This window comes from Protopterus annectens, chromosome 2.part2 (assembly GCF_019279795.1).
Source record: "Protopterus annectens isolate FY-2018-M chromosome 2.part2, PAN1.0, whole genome shotgun sequence".
NCBI classification, from domain to species: domain Eukaryota; kingdom Metazoa; phylum Chordata; order Ceratodontiformes; family Protopteridae; genus Protopterus; species Protopterus annectens.
Window position 1 is genome coordinate 929,894,944 of NC_056730.1, and position 13,887 is coordinate 929,908,830.

The 13,887-nt window shown below is 41.7% G+C and overlaps 1 protein-coding gene across 8 annotated transcripts in view; it reads left to right on the plus strand.

The window, feature by feature from the left end:
• Positions 1-13,887, plus strand: part of ATG10 (autophagy related 10) — an 861,182-nt gene that overhangs the window by 486,976 nt on the left and 360,319 nt on the right. The window lies entirely within an intron of this gene.

The window sequence follows — 13,887 nt, forward strand, 5'->3', positions numbered from 1 at the left end:
TAGCTGCTCTTTTTCCTGAGGAAGGGTTGTGGACATTTGGTGTAATAAGGGACACCAGAAATATTCTTGCAACCATATTGCACTGAGTGAATGTGTACGTAGGCAGGACTGTTGCTTGTTTTCTCTTTTTATTCAGGGATAAAAATGAGTAATAGACATAATGTCATAGGTAACATTGCATCATACACTGAACTCTCATTTTGGCCTGCATGTTTTGTTTTTCTTCTGTGCTATTGTGTGACCTGAAACAACTGTAACTTCAAGGTCTTGCAGATTTGGGGGTCCAGCTTGATGGCATCTGATAGATGACAGTGAAGTTCAACAGTCATAGATGGTTATACAGAATGATACAGCATACTAAAGTATGAGTATGTTTATGCTGATGTTTATGAAGTTGGTTGCAAGTCAGTGTTCATAGGTTCATAGATTAGTACTAGGCTAACTGCCCCTGTGAGCCATTTTAAGCATAGCCAATTACCCTGCACTTTGTGTTTGTAAGGCAAACACCTTAACCATTAGGCCAACCTTCCAACCCGTGTGTCAATTTCTTCAGACCACTTACAGTGGGATCAACACTGGCATTGTTATAAACTGATTTATTCTAACACAATCTGACCTGAATGCCTTCAGTGATTATATCTGAAATATTCTGGTCAGTTAACTTACGTTAAGTTAGATAAGAGTAACATATTGGTCCACACAGCCAGGGTCTCTGATTAACACACACACAGCCCATCTGTGACTTTATAAAAGTCTTGAACATTCAGAAGCCATGTAGCTGAAATATTTGATGTCCTTAATGGGTCATTTGCATATCCAATGGGCCTCCATTACAGGAGGTTTAAGGTATCACAATGAAAACTCGGTATCTTGGCTCATTTTTTCTTGCAGTTTTTACTGAATGGTTTGTCTGTGTGACCTTTTATCCTTTGGTTTTAACTTCATTCTAGTGAGATCTCAGAGCACACTTCTCTGAAGGTAATTCATGTACTTTAAGCCTGGTTTTGCACCATCTACATTTTCAATGACTTTGCAGTGTTGAAACTGAAACCATTGAAGAAAGGAGCATGATTAACGCCACATTGGTTAGTCAAGCAGTTGTCTGTACTAATTTCCTTTTTTTAAATGTTAAAGTATAGAAAAACAGATGTCATCTAATTAACATATTTGCCAAACATATCTACATCATGTTTAGAAATTGTGTTCCTTTTATAGGATCGATCATAGCAGTTTACTAGGCTGTCGAACCGGAGTTCGTTTCAATCCTAGCCTTTTCATGCCAATGTAATACCATAGATACTCTAGTCAGTATCCATGATTGTATTTACTAATGACTGCCCATGTCCAGGAGGGTTGTGGATGCTATCCCGGTTAAGAATTTAAGGTGAACCATCCACTCATTCAGGTTCCTTTTGAACAGTGTCATAGAAGTGCTCTGCTTCACGTGAATTGGTATCCTATTCTTGATATGCATTAAAGCAGAGTCTTTGTGTTTAATGAGTTACAACTTCATTTGTATCCCTTTCCTTCCATTTTCTGTGATCATAATGCAGTGGTATTGACATTATATTTAATTGCAAAACAGCAGAAGTCATACTTAAAGTAGTGTGCCAAGCATTTAATTCAGATGAACATAATGGTGGTGGAAGGTTTAACATATTTTTGAAAATGCATAGGGTAGTAAACCCCAGGAAGAGCCTAATAGTGAGTTGGAATGCAGCCTGATACTGTTTTTCATAGTTTTCTATGAGGCTATTAATAACATCTTAAACTGGATATAATGTATGTGTGAGACTTTAGTAGTATTTTAAATATATGTATCCAACCCTGTCCATTGTTTTGAATGAGCCCCCCACACACATGCGCGCATGAGCGGACCCACACACACACAAAACACTCTAATATATACTGAGACAAATTTTAAAATAATTTGCATAAAAAGGACAGCCTACCCAAACCAACTGCGCTGTTGCCAATTTTTATTTTGTAAAATTTGCTTTAAATCAGCTGGAAGAGCTGTAAATCTGAACTGTAGTGCATGGATCACCCTGATTATGCTCCTTTAACAGTTAAAGCTTGCTTCACCACTACTCTGAGAGACCCAACCTTAACAACGCTTAGAAGGGTGCAATTGTTAACCACCCCATGGGCTGTTAAGATAATACATGGCGCTAAAAAGTAACAGTATCAGCCAGTAAACAGCAGCACCAGGATGTGAAATGGGTTTTTTCACCTACTGTTTCTGCCTGTAACAGCCAGTATTTTGAAGTAATCTGCTTACCTTAGGTAGGGAATATGTAAGGACATCAATCACTTCCCCCACTGTTTTACTGGCTTTCAAAGCCAGCACAGTTCATCGCATTTTTTTTTTCTTTTTTCCTTTAATCTTACTTTTGTATAACTAGTACTACATGAAGCAGTTAAATCTCCATGCAATACAAAAAATTATTATTGAATCTCCAATTATAATGTAGTATAATGTGTTCTTAGTGTGGATGGCAAGATCTCAGACATATAACATACTCATTACGGTCAGAGATACAATGATAGTTCTCTATGTAGATGACTATGTGCAGCATGCAAATGTGACTGCACTACATAACAGCATTACAGCAGTACTAGAAAAGGTGGTTGGAAAAACTGATGGAAAGCATCAGAAAGCAACAGTATACTGCACACAAAATATATGGTTTCAGCCTGTTGAGGTTGTCGAACTTCAGTTGAAGGTGGTAGGGTAATAGACATTCCAGAGCTGTACATGCCTTCTGTTCAGTGGCGGCTGGTGACTTCAAATCAAAAGGGGGGTTGCAGAAGAAGATGGCTGAATGGGGTGGGGCCAACTAGAAAGGGGCAGGGCTATGTTACAGTGGGATCAACACTGGCTATGCTTACCAATTTACATAAAATAAGTGCTCAATCACTATTGCACATGCTGAATAGTCTACCAGCCAATACTAGACTAAAGCCCATTTCAGAGTTAACAAGGTGTTTAGTTAGGTTCTGCTATAACACAAAAAACCTAAAAACCTCTAAACAGTAAAAAAAAAAAAGTGGTTTGTCTTGACAACATGAAACTATTATGAGTACACTTGATGTATTAACGTACACTGTACTGTATGAAGTAATTTGCATTTTGTACAGTGCCAAATGAAAAGTAAGGAAATTTGGAGATCTTACTGTACTGTCTTAATTTATCATTCACAATTTAGGGTCAATCCAATGCTTATTGCGCCAAGTGATCCTAAGAGACAGTAAGATGATGTCAAAGTCCATACAATTTGCTTTTATAGTTACAGCAGATGGAAGGCAAAGCACACTGCTACATGTATATGTAAGTGGGTTTGAAGACTCACCTATACAGTATGCTGCAAGCAGTACTTCTTACTCTGTTTCTGAACCCAAAGAGAAGCTGTGGTTTGGTCTGGAACACATCCAGTCATACTGGATTTCATTTTACTTTCCTTTATCTGGACACAAAAGTGACCATTTCAAATTTCCCAAGCAAATACAGTATTCATGTGACCCTGGTACCAATTAAGTACTTGTAGTATAGTACCAGGTATGTGCCTCTGTTGTGTTCCTATGAGTATTTCTCCGGTTTCTTGCTTGTAGATAAAGTCCATTCATCTTGGCTTTATTTTGTGTAAACAAATCAATAACTTTTTTGTTGAAGTTTGTTATATTCCACGTTAACTCCTTTCGTATGGAAATCATAGCCAATGCATTCATTCTTTCCTCCCCCATTGTACAACAAAGAAACATTTTCATTCTTTCCGTTGTTGAGAAGCACCTTTCTGCCTCAACTGTTGACACTGGTGTGGCAGCTATAATCAACAACACATTGGAAATCTCTCAAAACACACTGGTTAATGAGTTGTCCACTAAGAATTTTAACATCTTGACTGCACTGCCACTTGCTGCAAAGTCTTCACGGCGATACAGCACTCCAAGTTCTATTCTAAATTGTCCCCTAAGTAGGAATGGGTAGTTTTCTATTGTTGCTGTGAAGAGATTTTCTGGAAAAGTTTTCAGGCAGTAGCAGCTGTGCCCAATTTGTTCAAATCATGATGTTGCCTGGAACTTTGATATCACACACTTCCTTTGCAGCAATAGACAATGTGTGATGCAATGGTTAGGATCTTGATGGTCCTCGTCTAAATCTTGTCAGGATGTTGTCTGTCTGTAGGTACTGTTCTGCAGTGCTGCCTGTTTCTGATCTGACATTGTCTTTTGCATTCAAAAATATATGTGCATCCTTTTCAACTGTGGTTGCATCTGTGGTACGACAATGAAGTTGTCTGTACAGAATGTCAGCATGGGGCATTACACAATGGAAAACAGTCAGTCAAAACATGAATTCATCATCTTCAAGTGTTCACATTAACCCATTTGCTTCCTGTACAGTTGCTGCAGCAGATGTAGGACACTTGTACAAATAATAAAAACACTCTGACAGTAAGTCCATGTTTTCATACAATGCATTTACAGTATGGATATTAAATTTACACCATGTTCCAGAGATTTGTGACGTGTCATGCTACTGTATTTTCCAGAACACCTTGTCTTTGAACCGAATGTGAGAAAAAGGCTGGAATTCCACCAGAAGTTGAAAAAAATGTCCTTGCTTAAGTATTATGTAGTATGGCTCTTTGCATTAGCAGAATAAGTTGGTGAGCTTAGCAGTGTAGATAAGAAGTGTATTTAAATTCCTGTCTTATGCTGGCCTGGACCTCATGCTGAACTCCACTCATAACAGATGCACCATCAAAATTCTGAGCAACCACTTTTTCGTACTGTTCACTTATCACACCAGCAGTATGCTCTGCAGGCTGTCCAGGTGGTATAAAATATCCCCAAAAACATTCCTGCACCTGGACATTGACAACATGATGGAACGTAGTGGCAATTTGCCACAGCCCTGCAATATCTGTGGTTTCATTTGCAATTACTGCTACAAATTTTGCAGTATGAGTCTCTTTTTTTTTAATTTCTACTCTGCATATTGTTAGTGTGCAGTCTAGGAGTTCATTCTGAACTGTTTTTGATGATGTCCTTCTTTTCAGTGTTGCAGTATTCTTAACATATGGGGTAGTCTTCTGCCCAACGACCCAATCTCCTGCCTATATACAACAGCTTTTAGCTACTGCAAATATGTGGGGACATCACAAGTATGTTCTGATAACGTCAGCCATAAAGGACGTCCGCATGTACAATCCTCAGAACTTTTCTGCTGACATTCAGAAGGTTGACTCCTACGTTGATTTGCATTCGGATTAAGTAAGTTGCTGCCAGCTTCAGATAAGTGCTTCATTGAGGATTTATTTCTTTGCTACTGCTCTTTGTTATTAGTGCATGCCATCCAGGAAGGGCAATTGTAGGTGTGGAAGGCACATTCCACAAAAAGATAGCCATGACATTTGTCTTTTTTGCTTAGGGCCAGGTACGACTATCGATCCTGTTCCATTTGTCAGGCCTTTGTGCCTAAGACTTTGCGTAGCTGACTTTTAGCTTTAAATCTCTACCTGGAGAATCAGCGGCTTAAATGTCTAGCTAAAGACACAATGGACAGTTCCGGTGGTCCTTAGGCGGAGCCAAGTTTGAAGAGGAAGGTTAGCAAACCTAGACCTGAATTCTCTTCGGCTGTGCCTCTCACCTCTCACATATCTCTTGAGGTCGGTGAAGATCCGATGGTACGTTTGGAGATTGGGTCTGGTTCCTCTGCAGGTACCTCATTTGAAGCCACTAAGAAATCTGGTCTCCACATGTCCTCAGACATGGTGTAGACATCCGTTTTGAGTGGAATAGGGGAACCCGTGGCTTGCTGCACTTGAGGACCCCAGGGACGTTCCTACTGCTAGGGATCTTCCACAGACTACTTCGGACGTTAGGCCTATGTCGGGTTCCTCTACTTCTCATGCAGGAATGCATGTAAAGAAAAAACAAGACATTCTCATGTTCCTTCAGGTCCTTAGTCTGACTGAGATGCTTTCTCCCAGGGTCTTATCAAGGCTTTGATGGGTCTGAAGCCTTCCTCGGCTATCCATATTTCTTCCTTTACTTTCTTCCCTGTTCAAGGAGTTGGGACTCAGCTTCTTTCTACAGACAGTGGTGACTCTTCCTGTGATGAAGATTCTGTAGCTTATTCCACTCAAATTACATCTCCTCTAGAATATGCTCCTCAAGAGGAGGAATATAATGGGGGGATTCCCCAGTGCAAGATATTTCCTTTGCAGAAACCACTAACAAAATGAAGGAATTTTTCAAATGTGATTGTTTCCAGATTTCTGATGAAAAAAAAGGTATTAGGGTTGGGAGGGTGGCCTAATGGTTAAGGTGTTTGCCTTACAAACACAAGGTGCAGGGTATGAGTCTCACAAGGGATAATTGGCTAGGCTTAAAATGGCTCGCAAGGGCAGTTAGCTTAGTACTAACCTATGAACTATGACCTTTTGTAAACTGAGGTTCCCTCTCCTTCTGCAGTGCCTCCAGTCCTTCCAGCTTTCCTGGATGCTTTTGCCTCCTCTTCTAAGACTCCATATTCTCAGGCTACTGCCCCCAAGAGTCCATATAGATTTTACAAGGTGCCTGATGATTGTAAGTTTCTCTATAAGTGTCCCTGTGCTGATCCAGCAGTTGTTTCTGTAGCTTCTGATAAGTCTTCATGATTGTCTCCTTCAACTAAACTTTTACCATCAGATAAGGAGAGCAAGATTCTAAAGAGACTGGGTAAAAAGGTTTTTACCTCTTCAACTCTAGCTATCAGAGCAATGAATTACCAACCTCGTATGTCTAGGTTTTCCTTGGCTGTGATTTCCCAGGCTTCTCAAGCTCTTGCTCATCTGCCAGACTCAGATTAAATGACATATTTTGTCTTTTTTGGCTTCCTCTTCACAAGTAGCTAGGTATTCCATTAAGTACAGCTATGATGCTGTTAAGGCATCATCCAGAGCTGCTGCTTCTGCTTCTGTGCTTAGGAAACTTCAGCCATTACCTGACGATATTAAAGTGAAATTGCTAGATGCTCCTTTGACTAAGTCAGCTCTTTTTGGTTCTGCAGCTGCAGACTATTTAAGACTTTCCAAGAGAAAGGGAAGGAACTTCAAGATTTGAAGCACCTGTTCATTTCTGCTGTTCCTAAGTTTCATAGGAACTTCCCCGTCAAAACATCTTTTGTTAGGAGACCAGTTTGCTTGTCTTCTGCCTCTGCTTCTGCTTACAGGCCTAAAGAACTGTTAGGAGGCCTCCTCAATCCAAACCTTGTGCTTTGCTTCCTTCTACTTAGCAGTCTTTTCAAGCCAGGCCCAGTTCTCTGTGACTATCAGCAGTCTCTTCCGAGTCATACTCCTATATCTCTTTGCCTGTCTCTCTCTCTCTTTTCCAGTTTGGGCAAGGATCACTGAGGATTCTTGGGTTCTGTCTATTATCCAACAAGGATATTTTATGACTTGGAAGGCTCTCTCTCCTTTCATGGGAATACCACAATCCCCTTCAAATCAGCTGGAATTGTTTCCAGAGATCCTATCACGGCTGTTTTCTCAAGGCACAATTCAAAGTGTGCCATTGGGCCAGAGGGTTTTATTCAACAATGTTTCTGGTTCCAAGAAAGGATGGTCCTTGGAGACCAATTCTAGACCTTTCCCACTTTGAACACTTTCCTGGAAGTGCCATCTTTCCGAATGCTGTCCTTACAAACTCTCTTTCCTCTGATTTCTCCTCAGTCTTGCATGGCCTCTCTAGACATCAGAGATGCTTATTTACATGTACTCATTCATCTTCTGTACAGGAAATTTTCTGCATTTCTCAGTGGGTTCTTTGCATGTTCAGTTTTCTGCCTTGCCTTTTGGTCTTTCCACTGCCCAAACAGTATTCACAAAGTGCTTGGCCCCTGTGATTGCCTTCTTGACAGGCCAGAAAATTCAGGTATATCTATGCCTGGATGATCTTTTTCTGGCTCCTCAGTCAGAACAGTTGTCTCAAAACATACAGGTGGGGATATATCTCCTTCAAAGTCTAAGGTTCATGATAAATTTCAAGAAATCCTCTCTGACTCCATCTCAGGATCACATCTTCCTAGGGTACAGGTTCAAGACAGACCTTATGATGTTTTTTCTTCCCACAGACAAGGTTCAGTCTCTCATTGCCTTTCTGGAAAGCCTTTTGCCTCTTCCTTCTATTTAGGCCAGGGAGTTTCTAAGACGACTTAGGTTCATGGCTTCCACAATTCCCATGCTGCCCTTTGAAATTTTTTCAGTGGTTCCTAAAGGCAACCTGGTCACAGCATACTCACCGTCTAGAGGTTCTGATTGCTCTCTTCCCCTGCCTAAAAACAGGGCTTCTCTGGTGCATTCAGCAGCTTACTCTGAATCCAGGCCTTTCTCTTCTTCTGCCTCAGTCATCTCAACATCTATTCGTAGATGCCTCAGACACAGGCTAAGGGGCAACTTTTGCTTCCAGGAAGGTGCAGGGCTTTTGATCTCCATCTCAAAGGAGGGAGCACATCAACATCAGGGAAATGAGGGCTCTGATTCTGGCTTTGCAGCCTTTTCATCCTCTCTTTCATCCAGGTCCTCTGAAAATTTTTAGAGACAACACCACTGTTCTCTGGTACATAAACAAAGGAGGACTAAATCTTTCCTTTTTTGCAGGTTAGCTTTCAGGGCACGGGAACTGGCAATTCAGTACAAGGTGACTCTTCTTGCAGTTTACATACCATCTACTCAAGACATTGTGGTTGACACCTTAAGCAGGTCCATGACACAGTCCCATGAATGGATGCTTCACAGGGATGTGTTTCTGGACTTGGTCCACCAGTGGGGTACTCCTCATCTGGCTGTAGTTGCCTCCCCTCTGAACAGGAAACTTCCTCTATTTTTTTGTTCCAGACTCCTACATCCTATGGCTTGGAAGGTGGATGACCTATCCTTCCCCCCCTTCCCTCTCATTCAGAAAGTTCTGCTGAAAATTCAGCAAGACAAGCCAAAAAGTCTTGCTGTTGACTCCCTTTTGGCCAAGATAGCATTGGTTCAGTCTTCTTCTGCATTTAGCCAAGGGCCATCATCACAAGTTATCTCTCCACATGGATCTGCTCACACAAGCCAAGGGATCCTTGCTTCATCCACATCTGTCTTCAATTCCTTTCAGGCACCTTTTTTCATAGGATGTGCTTTGGGTTTTGCAGGATGCAAGGAAACCCAATATTAGTAAATCTTGCATTTCCAAATGGAGGAGATTTTCCATCTGGTGCCTTTCTAGAAATCTAGACCCATTTTCTGTGGACATTCCAGTAGTTCTTTCTTGTGTGAATTACTTAACAGCGGCTTGTCATACTCCTCAGTGAAAGTCCACTGTTCTGCTATTTCTGCTTATCTGCCATTATCTCGACTTTAGCATCCAGACTGGAGATAAAGCTTTTTCTCAAAGGCTTCCTACATATTAAGCCTCCCAGGAAAACAGTTCCACTCCTTGGGATCTGAATTATGTCTTAGAGAAGCTAACTGTGGCCCCTTTTGAGACCACAGCTTCTGCTTCTTTAAAGTTTTGCACTTGGAAGACAGTGCGTTTGGTAGCCTTGACCTCTGCCACGAGGGTTTCGGAAATTCAGGCTTTGATGGCATCCCCACCTTTCTTGGTTTTCCACAAAGAGAGAGTTTCTGTGTGAACCAGTCCTTCTTTTATGCCTAAGCTGGTGAATGAGGTGTCTCTTAATCTGTTCAATTGCCCACCATTTTCCCTTCTCCTCAGTCCTCTAGTGAAAGGATTCTGCATACCTTGGATGTACATAGGCAACTTAGATTCTACCTAGATAAAATTAAAGTGATCAGGAAATCAGATCATCTGTTTGTGTCTATTCCATCCCAGTGCTCTGAGTTTACCCATTTCTAAACAGACAATTTCTTCTTGGATTTCCAAGGCTGTTGTGTTTTATGATTTTCATAAGTCTCTGGCTGCGTCTGTTAGAGCTCATTCTACAACATCGGTGGCTTCTTCAGATGCTTTCTTTAAAGGCCTGGAAACTAATTCTATTCTGGATCCTGCTACATAGTCTTCTGTGCACACTTTCACCAAACATTACAAGTTGGATACCATTTCTAGAGCTAGAGCAAGGTTTGCTAGAGCCATTCTCAGTGGCTTTGTTGAAAATTCTATAATGCATAGTTCCTCTGCTCCTTCCACCTCCCATGCTTTGGTATTCTCCCATATGTTAGTACTGCAACATTGAATAGAAGGACATAGAATAGTTGTGTAAGCATAGATGTCATTCCCTTTTATGTTGCAGTATTCTGTCCCTCCACCCCCCCCCCCCACATCTTGTTCCTTACTTGGATGGCTTCATATTCCTTAGCTCTGTTGTTCCTTATGGGGCATTTTAATTCTGAGGATTGTACATGCAGATGTCCTTTTATGGCTGACTTTGTCAGAACATACGTGCAATGTCCCACATACTTGCAGTAGCTAAAAGCTGTTGTATAGTTCCCGAATGTTGGGTCTTTGGGCAGAAGACTACCCCATATGTTTAGAATCCTGCAACATAGAAGAGAAAGACATCTATGGTTATAGTAAGATTTTACACAACTATTCTTTCCTTTAAAAACTGTTGAAGTTTTTCCGATCAGTCCTGCAGGTGAAGTCTACCAGCCTATGGAACATTCAAGGACCCAGTGAGTCTTCTGATTCATCATGGCCTCTTTAAGCTACTACTACTTCAGCAAACAGCTTGATGTAGTCAATTTTAAGTGATAGAACATGTTGCTGTTTTCTTCTACTTTCCACTGATAACTGGTATCCAACTAAGACCTAATATCCACAGTTCCTAACATTGCCAGACTCATTTGGTTGTCAAAATGTTTAGCAGACTGTTCATGTTTTCTAGCCTTTTCAACCATTCTCTTCAGATCGTTCACACCCTTTGATGTCCAGTCATCCTCTCCACCAAGCAATAAGCTTGGGAAACCGTACAAACTGTTTCCTCACGCCCACAGATCCAAGTGTGCTTGTCATAGACTGAGCTAAAGCTGGATGTGTATGTTCTTGACCTACTTTTACCTTGAGACTCCATCTTGAGATCAGGTCTGGGTCTTCCAGTCCTCTTGATTCTTAACTTCTTATTAAAAGACAAGTCTCTAATATTATTAGATAGGTCACTGTAACAGTCTTCTCACTCATTCAGAGTGGTGGTAACCTTGTAGAAGACATATTACAGAAATTCATAGGTAGGTACTAGGCTATTGGCCTTAGGGCCTATATAAGCCTAGCCAAAAAGGTACCCTGGCTTTCACCACCCAAGCAAATTATTTTCCTGTGCCCCTGTCGAGCAGAGCCACAGAAGTGATCCCCGGGGTGAATTTCCTATTTCCCATCCAATCATCAAGATTTTTCTTGGAGTGCTGATGAGGAGCTTTGATATAGATAGGTAGTTTGTTCCAGAGTATGGGAAGTCTCTGGGACACAAATCTATCCCTCCAGCATGTTCTGTTTATTGTGATGACAAGGTTTAGGACCCTAGAAGCGTGTAGCTCGGAGGGATTGGGATTTCTTTAAGTGGAGCATGTCCAACAGCACTGGTTTTGACATAGCTTCGTATGTTAGGCAGAGATCACCTCTGAGTAGGCGATATGCAATGGAGTAAAGCTGGAGTTTTTTGAGACGGTCTGTGTAGGGCATCTGTTTGAGGCCGGTAATCCTCTTTGTGAGGTATTTCTGCCGCCTTTCCAGTTGTTGTAGATGTCTTGTGAGGTACATACCAAAAGGGGTGTTGTAGTCTATAAGGTTCCTATCAGATAACCGAAGACTCATTTTGTTGAATGCATCTTGGTCGAACTTGAAATGTCGAAAAGGCAAAATGACAAAGCGGCATATAAGCAAATTCTTTCCCTGGGAAAGAAGTTGCTTGGCTGCTTCGTCACGTTGCCATTTTCGGTACTGTAGTGTGATCCCGGAGTTGGTATATTTAAGTAGGGGGTGTGTGGGAGTGGGTGTGGAGGTCGAAGCCCCCCACTTTATGCAATGTTTTAATGTCTTTTTTTTTTTTTGGGAACAGCGATTGTTTTTTCCCTGGGGAAAAAAATCGCTGTTCTGGTTGTTCAATGTCTTGTGAATTCGAACTTTAGAGTTTGATACAACAACATTTAATTGTTCGTTGTTATAATACAGACCCCTCTATAATGGGTCTAATGAGTGATGAGTAGAGGGGAACAATGACCTCTTTTTTTCCTGGATGAGAAACCTTTTGTGATTAGGTGTGCCACGTAGAAGGATTTCCTGACTACTGTGGCAATGTGATTATCAAAGGAGAGACTACTGTCCACCTGTGTCCCAAGGTCTCTTATCATACTTTCAGTGTTAGACTACTGCCTATGTGGTAGTTCATGGGTACAGAATTTTTACCAAAGGGGATAACATTGCACTTTTTGACATTGAGCTTGAGGCCTTGGCTTTGACACCACAGTGAGGCCCTTTTGTAGGATGTCCACATCGTTAGGAGTTTTGATTATGGCTCCTAGTTTGCAGTCGTCTGCGAACTTCATTAGCCAAAGACCTTCTGTGTTAGCCTGTACTTCAGAAAAGTAGATACCAAACAGGAGAGGACTCAGGACTGAACCCTGTAGTACTCCACTTGGTCTGAAGTCGGATTTGGAATCTACTACTTTCAGTGTGGGTTTAGTCAGTGAGCTAGTTGGCAACCCATCTTATGACATTGGGATTTGTACCTAGTTTAGTGAGTTTATCTATAATTCCAGAGTGGGGGATGGTGTCGAAAGCCTTGGCGAGAGCTAGATAGGCTGGGTGAACCACCTTACCCTCGTCTGTGGCTTTGGTGACTACTTCAAAGAAGTCTATCAGGTTTAGGAGACATGATCTGCCTTTTACAAACCCGAACTGGGTGGGGTCCAGAGTTTGGAGATTACCAGTGTCTTTGTTTATAAGTTCCATGATGATACGTTCTATGGCCTTGCAGACCAGGCTCGTCAGACTAATGGGGCGGTAGTTCCTCGGGTCCGTGGTGACTCCTCCTTTGTGGAGTGGGATAACCGTCGCTGTGCACCATTCAGTGGGCACAAAGCCTGAGTTGAGGCTATGACTGAACAAGGTACTTAGGTGGGGTGCCAGTTCGTTCTGTAGCTCATGTAGGATGTTGTCAGGTCCCATGGATGCCGTGTTCTTGGCTTTGGAGAATGTGGTTTTTACCTGTGCAGCCATGATTACAGGAACTTTGCATTCTTCCGGTATAGAGATGGATTCTTTAGGGGGTGAGAGGGGGGTAAAGTTAGCACTGAACCTATCTGCTAGGATGTTGGCAATATCAGTTGGTTCTGTACATCTAGTGCCATTGTGCTGCAACTCAGAGCAGATCTGAGTGTTGCCATTGAGATTCTTGACATAGCTATAGAATGCTTTGTGGTTGTCTTTAGAATCAAGTGGCAATTTTGATTTTGTTTTCGTAACTAGCTTTGGAGGATTTTATGAGGGAGCTCAGCTTCTTACTGAGGCTGAGCAGGGAGTTCCTATAATCATGGGATTTTACTCTTTTTTTGCAACAGTTTCTTTCTTCTGTTGCAGAGTTTGTTTATGGCAGGGGACCACCAGATTGGCTTCCTATTTTTGGAGGATAGCATCTTGGTTCTGTTAGGGATAGCATGATCCATGCACTCGTGTAAGTGCTTATCAAGTGCATTTGTGTAGCATTCAACAGTCTTGCCTCAATTGTCCGTCTGAATGGGTGTCGTGAAGTTTGCCACTCCTGTCTTAAGAAGCGTGAAGTTGGCTTTGGAGAAATATTTTACGGTGGTTTCCCTAATGGGGGATGGGGTGGGATGTGGATGTCTAGGGTGATTAGCTTGTGGTCGGATCTAACCAATGAGGAATTGACGTCTGGTGTGGAACACTGGT